At 42.4% G+C, this 16039-nt stretch overlaps 1 long non-coding RNA gene across 1 annotated transcript in view; it reads left to right on the forward strand.

The window, feature by feature from the left end:
- The window catches only part of LOC125324193, a 15482-nt gene extending 545 nt beyond the window's left edge, over nt 1–14937 (forward strand). Inside the window, exons 2-3 of the long non-coding RNA XR_007202855.1 lie at nt 13763–13823; nt 14405–14937. This is a non-coding gene — a long non-coding RNA (uncharacterized LOC125324193). The remainder of the gene's footprint in view (nt 1–13762; nt 13824–14404) is intronic.
- The last annotated feature ends 1102 nt before the right edge of the window (nt 14938–16039 follow it).

Genomic DNA, 16039 nt, shown 5'->3' on the forward strand with positions numbered 1-16039 from the left:
CCTCCATTAATATTCCCTGAAAATATGGGTTTGTGCCATGAATATGCAAGGTGTGAGATCTGAAGCTTATGTGTTTCCTTCCTGGGTGTACAAACTTGGACTGCTTGGCTCCATTCCCCCCTCTGCCTTAGCCACTTTGCTGTTCCATTCTCCCCTGGCTACATTCCTACTTGGAGGCCACTGAAGACTGTGAAGTCAAAATGAGTCCTGGGGTTTTTCCCCATGTGAGATTAATGTTCACATAGCGGTGACAACCTCCCTATGTGTGCCCAGCCCACACATTTTGTATGCTGTGATGAGTGTCTTCCAGACAGACTCATCCGCACCACTTTTATCAGGCTGGCAGAGTCCACCATCATTAGGCTTTAATTAAAAAATAAAAGTAGCTCAAACCACCGGCTTTAAATTACTTTCATGGAAAAATGAATCAGCCAACCCCCAAAAAAACCTGCAGGGGCTTTCACTGGAACATATGCAACTAAAAGTCTCTGGAAATTCTCATGTGTGATTTGATTTTTTGTAAATCACTCAGTAACTGCCAGGTCCCTTCTTTCCTTGTGTGCACTTGGAAGAGGAGAAGAGGAGGAAATCTAAGCTTACAGTATGCCCAGGAGTGGCAGAGCTGAGTTTTTTCAAAGGTTTGAGTTTTTTTGCTACTTAGTTTTTCAATTTGTTCCATTTAACGAGGGTGGGATTTCTTCATAAAGATGCGAATTAGAGTTGGAAGTACTGACTAATACGAGTACTAACTGCTCAGCTCAAGGTCATGTAGTTTTTAGGTGACATGTAGTAAGGAGACACAGGGAAGGTTTAGAAAAAAATACTACTTTTGCATGTGATTTTGAAGGGAAATTATTTTAATTCTTGAAATTGTAAGCTAATTTTTGCAGTTGTTGGCAACCTGTCTTTAAGCAGATACATTCCTAGTTGGGAAAGTCCCGATTCCTACTCTGTGAGGGGAACATGAAGTGCTGGGTGCCACTGACAGGTTTACATTTCTCCCTATCATTGTCCTCATAAGCTGCTACATGGAATCTTCTGATGAAACCTGACTAATAGATAGATATAAAAAACACCTCTATTCATCCATTCTGGTAAAGCATACCTGATAAGATTTAAAAAAAAAGAAGATCATATTGTTACTAGTCTGAAAAATAGCCTAGAATATGAAAGAAGAGATCATCTTTTTCACTGCCTCTCACTAGATGAAATAAGCTGACTTTCTATTTTGGCCTCTTCTGACTCCCATGTCTTTGTGGATACCACCAATCAGGCAGACCAAATCTCCTTGCTTCTCCCTGTGTTGGCTTCCAGACACTGTGGAACAGGCTGTGTGTATTTCACAGTCAGAACTGGGCATCACATGTAGAATTTGAGGGTTAGGGGTAGTATGGCTGGTGCACAAAAGGGAAAACCACCTGGGTTCATGAAAGCTGTCACTCTTCAGAACTTGATCCTACAAAAACCAGGAAAAAATATGTTCATTGCTAAAATGGTAGCACAACTATATCAGCAAAAGAAACAGAACTCAAGTACAAGAGGGTGCCATTTTTTCCTAGCAGTTTCAAGGCAAAGCTGTCCTAAAAGATGGTGTGGAGAGCAGCCAAATAGTACTGAACTGAGGGACTCATTCTGAAATTCAGAGTGCAGAGACACTTAGTGTGAGAGAAGGTTCATCTCAGATTGACTGGACCTGACTCACAGAAGAACTGACTGACTTGTAACAGAATAGAATGGAATGGAATGGAATGGAATGGAATAGAATAGAATAGAATAGAATAGAATAGAATAGAATAGAATATTTCAGTCAGAAAGGATCTACAACAATCATCCAGTCCAATTCTGTGATCAATTCAGGGCAAGTGAACTAGTTGTTGATCTATTTTTAATATATTTATCTTTTTTGTCACACACTTATGTAGCTGTTAGTTATTAGCACATTTTCTTCATCATGGCACAAGGATTTTGCCTTTATGCTTACTGTCTGACTGAAAAAGGAGATAATAATCAAAATGAAAGTACACATTTCAAAGAATTGAAAATATTGTAACTTTTTCTCTATTTTCACAAGAATGAGCTCTACAGTAAGCACATTTCCATGTGGCTGTTCACTGTTCCAGCACTATTCTGTGACCTTTTTTGAAAGTACACAATCTAGTGCTGATTCAGGACAACATTTCATGCCATGTCAGCCCATCATTGGCAGGGGAAAGAAAAGAAAGGATCCAACCCAGATGTTTCTCAGAATGTTCTGATAAACTCAAGATTTTAATGGCATTTGCTACAATAGAAAAATAATTAAAAGAGGGGGAGAAAAAGGCGAGTGGGAATGCTGGGCAGTCATGCAGAGGTGATCACTAAATGTCTTTTATGTACCCAATTTGTTCTTGATACTTAAGGACACTGTGGTGCTTGTACATGAACTGGAGCCACTTGTCACTAGAGAGGCTGCCAGGATTAAATCAGTAAGAAATTGTTTATTCAGCCTGTTCAAACAAAAAATGAATTGTTTTGATGAATGAGATTTTTTTTAATGAATTAGCACATGTCATGCCAGTAGTTTTTAAATGTAAAGCACTGAGGCGGGTTTTTTTCCTTTCACTCTGACATAACTGCCCTAAAATAACTGAAGGGCTCCAACAGTAGCACATTACATTATGTATTGCAAAGGGCATAGCTGTCACTGTAGGTAGACAAACACCACTTTAAAAATCCCAACCAAACAAAAAAAAAAAAAAAAAACAGAGGAAAAACCACACACACAACCCTTCATACATTGCACATATTCTGTAGTAGCTTTGAGAAAATAATCTTCATTTTTTACAACAAAAAACATCCAGTGTTTCAGTTAAATGTACTTTCAGTGATGATGAACATTTCTAGGTCCCTCTAGTAAGATTACTAACTTTGGGCAAAACTCTTCAGCTTCTTTTGAGAGATGTCTTAATAATGGTGATAATTTGCATGTATTGAACTAAGCTCTAACCTTCCCTACTGTTTCAGAAGGGAACTAACCTTCCCTTTGTGGAAAGCTGTGTGCCTCATCTGAAGTTGCCAAAGTGGGGGGACAACAGCCACACATTCACCTTGCAAAGGGTCGGAAGTATCACCAGTCCTAGCTGGTTGGTTCCAACACCCATGAGGGGTGTTAAACCACGCTTCTTGTGTGAGAAAGCTCCAGCTGAACCAAGCAACTCAAAGTCATACATAGATTCACCTTGTCTATGTGAGTACAATATTTCAGCTTCAGTTATTATTATTAAGAATGAGATGATTCATAATTATTACACTGATACATTTCCCCTGTTGGAACTTCCATGTCATTGGCATAAACTAGTTGACACACTGCTCACATTCAGGAATGTAAAGGTTTGCCTTGGAAGAAATGGGTGGCATCAGCCAAGATGAGGTCATGCCCATCGAAATTGTGACATTGTACCCACTCTGGCTGGAAGGGGCATGGTGTCTGGATAAGCCCTTGGTTATAATTAGTGAATTAAACTTGCTCCATGCTCAAGGCAGAGAATCTGGCATGGAAAAGCTCCAAAAGCTTTTTCAACCCATTCCAAATTGGCCACTGTGATGACATAATTAAGACAATAGGGGTGTTATATTTGGAAATGTTGCTAAAAATAGGTTACCTTATTTAAGGAGCATCTCCTCCCCTGGTAAGTTTAGGAAATACCTCTGGCTGAAAGAAGGGACAGTGAAGAGAGAATTCACTGCTACACTTGGAAAACAAGTAGCCAACATCTAAATTATGGTTCAGAAACCATACCACCAAGTCCATTTTATTTTAAAATCTTTCTTGACCCCTTGCTTTTAAGAATACACATGAAAGAAATAAAATATCTATATATAAGAAATAACTAATAGAGAAATCTATACTGGTTGTCTCTCCTGATATGTTGAGTCCTTTCTGTTGAAGCTATCATTTGATGAAGCAGAACATTTACAACCTGCTTTGATCAAATGCCACGGCATGCAGGAGTGCTTCCAGAGTACCCAACTTCCTCATCTGATTCCCTGAAGTAACATGCCCTTCCATAAGTGGTGGTTGTTCCTGGCAAGGCCTTCCAGCATATTACTGCTCAATGGGCTTGTTAATTAAGACAGCAAACTGAAGCTCCACATTTTAGCCATATTTAGAAAATCTCAGGAAATTTTGCATAATCTCCACACCTTGAGAGATTTGTCCCTGTTAGCATTTAGATTACATTTCTTTGGTTAATCTTTCAGGACAGTAATAATTAATATTTAGAGAGCTTTTACATGAGAACTTGGATTTATGTTACAGTCTTCATGAGTTTACTGCATCTTGTGCTTATAGATAGAGCAGATGGCTCAGTATCGGTGATTTGACTTTACTGGTGGTGGAATGAGTATGGAGAAGGTTTAGGAAATGTAACCAAACTTGAGGTGCAAATCAGTGACAATGCTGCTACAGGAACAATTCTCCAAACGGCAGCCCTGAAAGATAAACAGTACTCTTGTAAAGCTGCCCTCATGCCTTCTTAAAATGTAAAGGGCAAGAAAGCATTCTGACATAGGAATGAATAAATGGTAATGCTGACCTCTTGGTGTGCTGGTTTCTGGTACCCTGAATCACTTGGAATAAGAGCCTGGTCAGTGAATTGGTCTCAGTGGAGTTGTTCACAGAAGGGGTGCTAACTGGAAGGAGGGAGGGTATCTGAAGGTCGCTGCTTAAGCAATGTGGTTTTGCCACCTAGGTTATGCAGGTCATGGATCTTGGAAGGTATTAAGGCTGCTCCCTAGCACCTTGGTGACAAACATTTCCTTTCCTTGCCTGCAGCTGATGCTACTTTTTGGCCCAATTTATGCTCCTAACCCCACTTTTTAAACAGAGAAATATCTGTGCTCTTACCATGGAGACAATTGGTCCATCCCTACCATAACTTCACAGCCTTTAGTGAAACCTTTCTGAGCCTTATTTCCTTATGCACAAAGGGCAGATGTTGGCCCTGCTAGAGTCAAGTCCAGCATGGTGACACACCAGGAAAGGCCATATACTGTGACAGAGGAGACACAGAGTACCTACGTAGTGGCCCTCAGTGGAGGCTTCCCTGGCTATCCTTGAGCTCACAGCGGCAGGACAAGTCTGAAAAGCAGCAGTCAGGAGAAAGCAACAAGACCCTTTACAAAATAGTGTCCAGTTGTTCTATTTTCCATCATAAAACAATTAACATTCTCACCTCATAGTGTTACACTGATAATGAATACTCCATGTCATTTTTTTTTTAATGACATTGCTCTCTTAAACTCTCTTAAACCTTTGGTAATGTACGTACACACAAATATCTGTCTATTACAAGAGTTTCTGCTAAGATTCCCCATCAGCTGAAAAATGTTAGAGCCACCACCAACTGTACCAATGAATCAAAATGCACAATGGGGTTTCTACAGAGTTTGGAGCATTCCTTCATAAGTGATGTGAAGGAGTAGCTGACAGTGTTAGGGGCAGGGTAGGAGTAATTAAAAAAAATCTTTTTGAGTGTCAAGGAAAGGTTGAAGAACCATATAAGTCTAGAGAAAGATGAGTAACTACAGGAAATTTTAAGGACAAAAGAAAATAATCAAGCAAAGCTGAGGAGCAGATGGGATGGGGGAAAGAGGAAGAAGAGAGGTATAATGCTGCACTGTAATTTAGTTTTTCTTCCCAAGAGGAGCACATCTTTTATTCTCTGTGAGCTGAACTTCTTGTGTGTCACCTAAAAATGTAACCCCTTCTCCCACCCTTCCTTGTGCCAGAGAATCTGCCATTTAAACAGCCAAACTAAAATCTCTCCCCTAGCAGTTCTGCTTCTGTTTGACCTTAAAAGTCTACATTATTCCAAGGGTAATCCCTGGAGGAGTATTTAAAACAGCAGCAGCTTGGGGCAGTCTCCAAGGAAGATAGAAGGAAACTCAGCATTCCCAACAAGCAGCTTCCTTGTGTCCTCACTGTTGTCCATTGTGGCCTTTTCTGGATTTCATGCTTTCATAAAACTTCCTTACCTGTATAACAAGTGTCAATCTACCTTTGCATAAACCAATCTCATATAGACTGACTTATCTTCCACTTAGGTTTGTTCTACTTTGTTTGACCCTGGATTTCAGGTCTTCCTACTGACCTTGGCTAGGATGGTTTAACGATGACTGGTAGCGTGCAGGGCTGACATGGTATTGAGCAACAACTCTGCTTTCACAGCTTTATCGAAGTGGAGTGACTAAGTAAAGTGAACTGCCTTACACCAGGGATGAGCCCCAGTCCGAGGTGACAGGGTTCAGCTCCTGGGACCATTACCTGATTTCTTCCCATCTGTCCAACCATGGACAGAATACCTAATAATACCTAAAATAAATAATAGCTAAGTAGAAAAACTCCATGTAGACAGGGGCATCCCTACTGGCAGAAAAGGTTGGGGGAGGAGGGGATGCCCACTTCTCTGCTCTTCTTCTTCTTCATCAGTGTGTGCTGAAGCCTGTGAGATTCCTCCAGCTTTGAACCAGTATATCTAAGAACCAAATCTGGTTCTGCACTTGGCAGAAGCACAGATACAGAAACATGATACTCAGCCAGATCTGCAAATAAAGATCTGCTAGATTAAAGGGCAGATATACAGTAGATGTTTTGCTTTCCTGGTAGCCTGGAGAGAACCACCCAGACTTCTAACTCGTGTACGTATACTTTCAAAAGGGCAAAAATGTTGCTTTCATAAATTAATTTCACACACTTTACAGAGATAAAAATAATCACTGTGACATTTTGTTTGTCTTCCTTTTTTCCTGTATGCAAGCAGCCAAATCTCAATTACTTACAGCCCTAAATTCGTTCCGCTCAATTGTGAAAAGCCCCCGCAATATTCAACAGGAGGGGAAGAATTCTGATTTGTGGAAAGTCATCATGTTTGCAGAGAAAGCAAATTTCCTCCTCTCCCAATATGCTGTATATATCAGCCAAAACAAGACTCTTATACCAAGTGCCAACTGGTATGAATTCCAACTATATTATGTATTATATATTAATGTTATAAAAATATGCACCCCAATTTTTTATAACAAGAGAATTTGTTGTGGCAATATCTGACACCACTTCTGAACTGATGTAGATGTGACAGCCTAATAAAAACTTGCCTGCCAGCATGATGGCATTGGTTGTGGATGCAGAATTGCCTCAACAATTCATGGGGTTCTGTACTGGCTTTTCTTCAGTAACAACCATATCAGACTTGCTGAGCTTTTCTCTAGCTACTTACTACATTCTGAGCTCAACCATGTCTAAAAAAGATTGAGGTTTGATTATGTTTCTTCTTATATATTACAAGTAACAGAAACTGTGCAGACCCTTGTTTGTTAATTTTTTTTGTTCTGGATACCTAGGGTGTGACTACTCTGGATACTTCAGCTGATTCAGAGGAGACTTCTTTTTTCTGTGAAATCTCATTGGCATTTTCCTCCATGAGGGCAGATGTCTCACAGGAGACATCTTTTGTGGTTTCAGCGTGTGATGAAGGAAAGCATTACATAAACGCAGTGAGGGCTCTGGAGATCCTGTGTGTGCATCTGTGGAATAGACACAGACTGCAAAGAAAATCTGGGATCAGCGCACGGATTTTTGTCAGGTTTGGTGAATAGAGAGCCAGGGTACAGCAGTGGCTGTGATCACCTGCAGAAGCTGGGAAGAAAGCTCCCGTTCTGTGAAAGCAGGCAGGGATGACAGGAGCACGCAAGTGTTACTTAATGCCAAGTGCCTCTTTGGTGCAATGCTTGCCTCCTGGTGTCTAAGTATATACAAATGTAGATTAGGTATCTGAAGATATAAAATCAAAAGATTAGGTATTTTTGCATGCAAATTCTGTGAGTCCTGCCTTATGGTGGTGCAAATCAAGGCTGCTGCCAAAGCAGTGGATGTAAGTGTATGTCCTGCACCACAAGCAATTGATGCACCACAGGCATGACTGGGAGAATGAGACACTTGCATGATGAGTGCAGCCTTGTCCTTCCAGTCTCATGAATTGTATCTCCAAGACTGGCACACATACTGACTAGTGGGTGGCTGTGACAGAAGTAAACTAGATGGTCTATTTACATAATTACCAAAAGGCCTGACAAAATCAAACCCTACAGTCTCTACTCATAGTGAAAGCTGGTAGGAATAGCTCAGCTGGACAGGGAAAGTTTGCAGGGCCTCAGACTGCAGGGGCAAATTTTTCCATGGGCCCATTGGAAGGGTCACAAATGCCTTTTAAATTTCCCGGTCAGCAGCAACAGGAAGCCCTGACAGCAGCAAGACATGGCCGGGGCCGGGGCAATGCAGGCAGCCAGCTGCTGGCAGGGATTAGGAGGATCTGCCCCTGCCAGGTGCGGGTGTCGTGCTCCTTAACCAAACATTTTTATGTGCTGATCGCCTCCCATGTAGGAGACAGCTGTTCCTTCTCCTTCTTATCCAAATGTGTGCTTCCCTTTAACCTCTGGTTTCTTAAGCTGCCAGCTTCTGGGTCATGGTCATGTGAAGTAGATAGCTGTCCCCTCGATTGGTCAATCTCATTGACTTCAAAGGGTAACCCTGCAAAAACTACTGTAAAACATATTTTTTGTTAGCTAGCTGCTTTTTGTGGTTTTCACCTTTCACTTTTACTTTCCTCTTCCTTTCTCTTTCCTTTTCCTTTTCCTTTTCCTTTTCCTTTTCCTTTTCCTTTTCCTTTTCCTTTTCCTTTTCCTTTTCCTTTTCCTTTTCCTTTTCCTTTCTCTCTCTCTCATCTTCCCTCTTCCTCAAAACAGGGGTGATTTCCAGCTGTTTTCTCTCAGAGCAGGGAAGACTTCCCCCTAGACTCTCCTGTCAGATTTGAGATCACCTCAGGGCCCCACTGATTTTTTTTTTGGCCTTTGCCTTCCAGGAAATCTACCATTTTATGCTGGTTACAAAATCACCACATCTACAGGAAACAAGCGGTACCGTTTTCTAATACTGACAGAGTGTGGATCTCATTTCCCCTTCAGCAGCATTCTTTTAGTATGGCAATTAGTATTGTTAATAGTAACTGTGCAACACATGTTGCAGAATATTTGACCCAGAATCAGGACTCCACTTTTAAGCTAGAATTGCTTTAAAGTGCATGAACACCTGAAAACATAAGTAAGAAGCAACTCTGCTGCAGGATGGCTACCAAAATGCCACAAGGGGATGATTCTAATAATTTACACACTGACTGAACAACAGCTGCTTTTAAAGGAGCAGATCATTGCAGATGAAACAATAAAGAATAGAGAAACCTACTGGAAGGCAGTGAAGCCTGATGTGTAGTGCTTCAGCACTGAGGTTTTGTGGCTGGAGAGCTGAACAGAATTCAGGGATACCAGTGCCAGAAATCTCAATAAACTGTGCTTTATCCAAGATCCCAGCATGCTGGGTACCAGAAAGTGAAGAAAAGAATATCCCAGTGAGACAAAACAAGCATCATGGGTTTTTATCACGGTCTGCATTGCCTTTTATAGCAGCAAGGGCATTTTCTCATTGGAGAAGGTTCTTCTTCAGGGTCCAGGGAAGAGAGGCTGTGCAAACCCTGCCCAGGCTCATCAGCTGAGATGAAATACAGAGCTGTGCCTGGTATCTGAAAAGAGTGAGAGTGTGCTGCAGATGGCTTTGCAACTTCACAAGTTTGTATTCTTTAGCTGCAAGTGAAAAAGGACACCTAGAGTGAAAGTGGAGGCTGGTCACACAGGCTTAAGATGACAAAGATGATTCAAAGCTAAGACAAACATGAGGTTGTCTTTCCCAAAGTGATTACAACTCCTGTAGACACATAGTTAGACCTCTGAAGAGCCTGGACATGCAGTTCCTCTGGGTACATGGATAGATCCAATACTGAAATTTCATATTTGGCTGGGAAGGGAAGGTGCAGTCTAGTCTGGAAAAGATACTGTATGCTTCTTGAATGTGCAAAGCCCAGTAAATCCCAAAGACAGAACCTGCAGAGACATTTGTCCTCTCTCAGCCACAAACGCATCAGAAAACCTGCAGTAGCCAAGAAAAAGCAGACAATGTAATGAGATGACTCTCACCCAGCCTTATATATCATTGCTTATTTTATCTTCCAAGGCAAATGTACAGGTATTGGGACCTAGTCCAGGAAAGCACTTAGGGCTGTATTCTGATAGCATGCAGAAGAACAGTACTTCGCTCAGCAAGCAGCACCAGTGAAGACTTTGAGGCAAATTATGGCATTAAATTTGCGCAGTGTAAAGGCACCAGCATTTGTCTCCTGGGCGTTTGCGTGCTGCTAACTCCAGTGCTGCAACTCACTGCTGCAGGTTATTCACTTGTGCAGTGCTCTGCTAATAGACCTAACCAAGGAAAGAGGAGGCAGACCTGCCTCTCTGATTCCCCCTTGAAGCCTGCTGAGAAAACAGTCTGCAAGGGACCTCCAGAATTCAGGAATTTTCTGCAAAAGCACGCTTGCCCTGTGGGTCAGAAGAGTGAGCTTTGGGCCACAGGCTATTAATTCCTGACTATTTAACTCCATAAACTCTTCACAGAGGAATCCAGAAGTACCTCTGGATGAAAGTGCAAATAATCTGCATTAATGTTGGACCAAGAGAAGTGAGTCACCTTCCTCTTTCCAGGCTCCCAAGAAGATCCCCAGCATGCAGCTGAAACACCTAGAATGAAAACACCTAGCTGAAACACCTGGGGAATTGACGTGGGGAGCAGGTAATGTTGAAAATGTTCTGATTCAGAGTCCAGGGAGAGACTTCCATTGACCTAACTGAGGTTTGGATCAGAGGCTGCAAGAGCATGCTCCAGATTTGAATTTAAGATCTACATAAAATACTGCAGAAAAACCCCCAAACCTTAGACAATTTTCTGATATAGCAAAGAAGTTATACTGCTATATGAAAAAGCGCACATCATTTCAGTGAAGAGAAATCAGGTTAAAAAATAATTTAGAAAATTGGATTAACTCCATCAACATAGGAGTCGATTCAAGGTGAGGAATGGAATTGCAGCAAAAATGGTACTCTCTTCATAAATGACCAGTCAGTGACTGTCACAGTGACTGCAGTGGCTCCCAGGCTCTGGGCACTTGATGGGTGCCCAGTTTTATTCTGGGGTTTGGACTTAGTGTAGCAAAGGTCTGGGGAAGAGATAGGAGTAGGAAGATGACAGTGGGGGAATAGGGCTATTTCAGTGGTTTAATAAAAACTATGAATGGGCTTTTTAGTAAATTGGAAAGTCTGCCTCCCTGGCTGTTGAGGCAAACAGTGTCAACCACTTGGCCAGGGCACACCATGGCTCCTTGTGGCTGCTATGCCCAGATTTCTGCTTTGCAGAGTGCAGCAAAGACAAGAGGATGTGTGGGTATTGGTGTCCTGTCCAGGTGGGTTGGGATACCCAACCAGACCCAGATCTCTGCAAGTTTCCCCAGGTTATTTGTCTCTCCAGGGAAACAAAACTCTTGCTCCAGGTTATACAAGGAGTCTGTGGTAAAGCAGACTTCTTGATCCTAAACCGGTACCCAGACAACCAGCTTTACATGGTACTGGGAGAGCATGCCAGGCAGAGTTGGCAGCATCTGGATTGGGTGCAAGAGGCAACCGTCAAGGATGATGCTAAGCAGACAAAGGGCCATTTACTAACTCAATTTCCAACCTGTAAATGCTGTCGCAACAGTATGTGCTTTAATCATTTTAGAAAAATTGCACTTCTGCTTCCAAAATCAATTTCATGGAGATATTGCCTCCATAATATACAGGGCTAGATCCTCAATAAGGTAATCAGCAGAGTTGTGTTGACTTTGGAGAAGATGTAATGATTCATATTTGCTGGGGATCTGATCCTCAATCATGGATGTTGAGACAAGAGAAAGTGTTGAGCTGCGATGACTGAGCAGCATCTTGACCATGATTAGCAGGTTTCTTTTCTGGGGAGTTGGGTGAAACATGGTCTCTGTGCAGATAGGTGGCACCTGTGATAGACAGTAATTAAATCCCATGTGAGCTTTATTTTGAAGGTCTAAATGGAAATAAAATGGTGCATAGAAGTTAATTTTATGAGTAAGCTTTGGTGTCTTTAGAACATGGTGGGCTCAAATCATAAATGTGTAAACACTAAATAAAAACAAAATACCTATTACAGAAGTAAAAGGTCTTTCTGTATCATGAAGGGACACCTACTGCATATACAGAGCAGAGGGGAAAAAAAGACAGCCAAAATTACCTTTTTTCCATGATTTTTTCAGGATGTATCTGCTGGTGTACAGAGGGGGGAATGGCTGCTGCCTCCCCCCATTTGCCACCCCAGCCGGGATATCACAGCCTGGCAGTAGTTCTTCAGGGACAGCAGTGAGCCAGCATGTGCAGCAACTGTTTGAAGGGGGGATTAAAGCACATCATAAAAGTTTGCAGCCAGAAGCAAGAGAGGAATGTTTTCATGAGACATCCGTAGGTTATGAAGCACTGGGTGTGCAGGCAGCTATTAAATAAAAGGCAGAGAGCAAAGCACTCACAAAACACAGGAAACCAAGTTTATTTCTTCTCGAGAAGCCCAGCGAGCAGTGAGGCAGCAGCCCAGGCGAAATCCTCATCTCCCTTCCCTCATGTCAAACATTCAGGTTGGTTCCTGCTGTAGGTCCACTGTTCCTGGGTTACAGGTAATGACCAGCCAGTGGTGGCTGGCAGCTTTGAAGGGAGGGCTGTGTGATCAGCTGTGGGGATTGCTCCTGGTCCCCATTGGGAGCTGGTAGTGCTGGCTGCATGGCCATGTCCAGGAAACCAGGAGAGCTGTGGCTGTCAGGAAACCAGGAGAGTTATGGCTGTTTCTTGAACTTGGCTTGAAGGAAACAGACCTGGTTAAAACTGCCAGGGCCAGCTCATCATCTTGGCAACTTGGAAAAGAAAATTTACTGCAGCTGGGCCAATATAAAGGACCTACTCCTGATCTGAAGAACATTTATAGGCTGGGTTTTGTAGCAGTCTGCTAAAACCAATGGCTTAATCTGTGCTTGAAATAGGGGGACAGGAAATTTGTGTCTTGCTTTCAATATCACTCTTCCTTGTGGTATAACTGGGAGTACAGCTGAGCAACACAGCTTTAACTTCCTCTGCTCCAAACTATTCCTTTTTTTGTTTCATGAGGGTTTAGATTGTAGTTATCACTTGATATAAAGTGTGGCTGACTAACTAGTGGTTTTGTACTGTACAGCACAAGGTAGGGGAGCACATGACTGAACAGAGGACAAAGAATTGCTTAAAATGGCTGAGTACTAAAAACCTCTCCAGCCGTGACAGTACATACCCATTTGAGGTTTTTCAAGCTGTTAAATATTTTTCAATTCAGTATTTTTATTGGTTTGTCCTGGGTCTTGTCTTTTTTTTTTTTTTTTTAATCCTCTTTCCTGTAAATTCTCTTTACTAAAAATACCGACCAACGGTCTCTTTGTGCAGTGAAATCAGGTTGGTGAAAACTGGTTTTGTGCAAGCAGCATGATAAAAGTGCATTCAGAAATATATCCAACAAGTAAGCTCTACAGGGTGTAAGTCTTCTGAAAAGGGAAGCTGAATCCTCCAAGCCCTTCCACTGCAGGCTTGTATTGCTATTGAAGAAAGCCATGAATTAGGTTTTGCAGGATCAGGCCCCAGAGTTCAGCAAAATTTACTTCCTGCCTGTTCTCTATAGTATTTAACAGCTGAAATAAAAGAAGGAATTAATTTCTGTTTTAAATTCTTGGCAAGCAACTTCATCTTGTTGCTTATCTTTTCACAGGAATCAAAGGATACTGCCTTGTTACAGCTACTCGCAGAGCAGAGGCTCGAGGGAGAGCAAGGTATTTGCTTTCTCAGATGACAATCAGGTTCTAACCGGTGGTATTTTCAATAACGTTTAACAAAGCTGCATTGCTAAAGAATAGGCAATGCTGTGGCTTCTCCATTTTTTCATTCTTGCCCTAAGTATGGTTCATTTTTCAGCCAAAGAATTAACTATTTCCACAGTGCTCACCCGGCGCCCTGCTCTTCCCAGTGGCTTCTGTCAAACTCCGTTTCATTGTGAAGCGTTGCACTTTTGGAAAATACAGCCCACCAATTTGGTGGTAAACAAGCCTTGGCTTTAAGACAAAGCTTGTTTTAATCTCCATGATCAGGCTACAGATCTGACCATGTTTTTTAACAAACCTCTTATGAAGAAATCCTATTCATGATTATTATCTATATGAGAATAAAAATGTCTAATTACCTTATATTAAATCTGTATTTATCAATTGTGGTTTTCTCTGGGAAATTATAATTTGCAGAAATGCTCCACATTCCAGGCTGTAACAGTTGGAGGTGGATGTCCTTAAGGATGGAAAAAAAGTTCTTTTTTAAATGGCACATTTACTAATTATAAAATGCTCTTATCTCTCCGCAGCCAAAGCCAAAATGAACATGTGCCTTGCACTAAGAAATCCCAGGATTGTCACAACTTGTGCCAGCTGTTGAGGTTATGACACCTGTGCCAGCATCGCCAGCTCTGCCCACTGTCATCTGTTCCAACTGTTCCATCTGCACTGTTTGTACCAATTCTCCCATTTCTGCATCTGTACCTTCTGCAGAAACGGGTCCAACAATGCCAGCTGTGTCATCGGTGCCAAATATGCCAGATGTTCTATTTGTCCACCCTGGGCCAAATCAATGTAGTTTTGTGCTCATTAGTTTTAGCTGGTAGATTCTATTTCACAATTTTTTGAGATGCACTTAGATCAAATCAATTCTAAATCACCACTACAACTGCTTTACATCTATCTCACCATAAACAGAACTTTGTTTGTCATCCCATGTTTGGTCAAAATTATTTTAATCTTATTAAATTGCACATGGTGATTTGAGTTCTGTCTTAATGGCAAGATTATTTTTTTCTTGTAGAGGATGTAGCTGCAGAGAAATGAATAGAAAAAGATAAGGGTCATGGTGTCCAGGCTGTAAATAATCCCCGTGGTTACAGTAAAAATTGCCCACACACTGATGTACTGACTGAGAAATCCCTGGTCCTGATCCCTTATTCCACCACTGCAGATGAGGAGAAGACCATCTGATGGCAGTTTATTTGCACTGCGTACCTTAAGCTGTGAGGGACAGAGGAAAATTAAGCCCTGGGTGTGTATTGACCAGGGCAGGTTTAGCAGGGCTGTGCTAAAGGTCTGTTCTCTTCATGACTGTCCTGCTCAGGAGAGAGGGAGCCACTGTGCTGCCAGTGCCCCCTCCACCCCCCAGCCAGCCTGTGGCTGCACCCAGTCTCAACAGCTTTTCTATTGGAAAGTGTAACCTGTATTCATTTGGGTGACAAGTGTTCTGCCTTGTCTGTGCTTCACTAATGACATAATACTGGAAAGCCAAATTCGTGAGTCACTATTTTTTTGATTCATCATTTACTCACAGGACCATCCCAGTTTGTGTCCTTGGCCACATCCAGAAAGATCACACTATATCCATTGAAGGTGGTGGGAGTTTAGGGTGTGTCATGTTCTCTGGAATTTTGCACTCTGGGTCAGTAAGGAAAGTCAAAATTCGCTGCTGTCAAGTATCTCAGAATAGAGTTAATCCCCGCGTAAGAGAACAAGCCCAGGTTTTGCATCCCTGTCTAACACTGCTCAAAATAGCTTTCACAATTAAATGTATGTAGGACATAGCTGGTGTGCTGTGCTGGCCCGGGGTCTGCAGCTGACCGTGTCTGCCTGGGCGCTTCTGCAGCACGAGTGACAACCCCAGACCCGATCCCTGTGGCTTTCAACTCTGACCCCTTGGCTCCGACAGGAGCTCTTGGCACCGTGGTCCAACCTGCAAGTTGCTGCTCACGAGGAACCAGGTGCTGTCATCACCTACAGCCCTGTGTGGGCGCGGGCGTGCTCGACAGCTTGGGAGCCATACGCGGCATCCCAGCGTCCTGGACCCGCAGTGCTGGAGGTGTCGCCTGTGGTCCCATCCGTGCCCCCCCTGCCGTGGCAGAATTACTCATCCCCACCACAGACAGCAGCGTGGCACCGGAGAGACGCAGCTCTGCCATGTG

The sequence above is a fragment of the Corvus hawaiiensis genome, chromosome 3, assembly GCF_020740725.1.
Source record: "Corvus hawaiiensis isolate bCorHaw1 chromosome 3, bCorHaw1.pri.cur, whole genome shotgun sequence".
Classification (NCBI taxonomy): domain Eukaryota; kingdom Metazoa; phylum Chordata; class Aves; order Passeriformes; family Corvidae; genus Corvus; species Corvus hawaiiensis.